Below are 930 nucleotides of genomic sequence, written 5' to 3'. Positions count from 1 at the left end.
TAATCCCCGCCTATGAATTACAGCTACGCAAATTGCGTGTCCAGGAACGCAGTGGAATATTCTGGTCTACTTTCTCAGGTTTGGCTCCAGTATATTGCATAAATCCAAAAAAGACTAATAGGCCATATGCCTAACAATAAATATTCAATAACGTGTGTCCACCAAAGCGTTTTTAGCCATCTGTAAAATGTCAGGCGCTCTTCTGAAAACGACCAGCTGGTGGCGCTGCAGGACGCTTTGGTGGAACAGAGTTTTTCCAGCTGAGACGCTTTGATTGCTATAATTTGGAATATACACGGCAGGAACGCATTACTAGTATCTAATTTTGAAGAATATTACTGAATATAAAAATGCAGTAACCAGTAATGTTAACTTCTCTATTGTTGTTCAGTTGTTGTACAAGTAGGATGATTGGTCGGTGTAGCCTCGTATTTGTCCCGCCCCCCTCCATTGATTGGACGGCTGGGTAAAAAGTGACAGCGACAAGCGCTGCGTTTTACCCAAAGCTAAATGGTTTATCAACTCCCAGCTACAAAACAAAAACAGAGCAAACGAACTTGTAAAATATTACGATAGCAGTGCATCAAAATTCAGCGTCATTAGTTTGCCCAAAAGAACACAGAACGTTTTACGCACCATTTACACGTGGTAGGGAGCAGGTGTACATTTCTTTCGTACCAACTAACATTTTGAAAATACGAACACTTTCATGAATCCGAAAATTTACATCAGAACAGCTTTACGAACGATTTACACAAAAATTTGTTCTGCTCGTGTTTCATGAATGAGGCCCATTGTGTTTTTATACTAGGTTTTCATCACATATTTACCCTAATTAAGTTTTCCTCATTCAAAATACAATTTCACTTGTTTGCATACTTGAATTATATTTCAGTATATTGCAGTTTAGTGTTTTGATAGTGTACAATA

At 38.4% G+C, this 930-nt stretch overlaps 1 protein-coding gene across 2 annotated transcripts in view; it reads left to right on the top strand.

Annotated features, from left to right (window-relative positions):
• The window catches only part of LOC107749371 (PDZ and LIM domain protein 5-like), a 29332-nt gene that overhangs the window by 23516 nt on the left and 4886 nt on the right, over window positions 1-930 (top strand). The window lies entirely within an intron of this gene.

Source organism: Sinocyclocheilus rhinocerous, unplaced genomic scaffold, assembly GCF_001515625.1.
Source record: "Sinocyclocheilus rhinocerous isolate Xijiao unplaced genomic scaffold, SAMN03320098_v1.1 scaffold1033, whole genome shotgun sequence".
Taxonomy (NCBI): domain Eukaryota; kingdom Metazoa; phylum Chordata; class Actinopteri; order Cypriniformes; family Cyprinidae; genus Sinocyclocheilus; species Sinocyclocheilus rhinocerous.
Note: the sequence above shows the minus strand (reverse complement) of the source record. Positions and strands in the feature narration are given on the sequence as shown.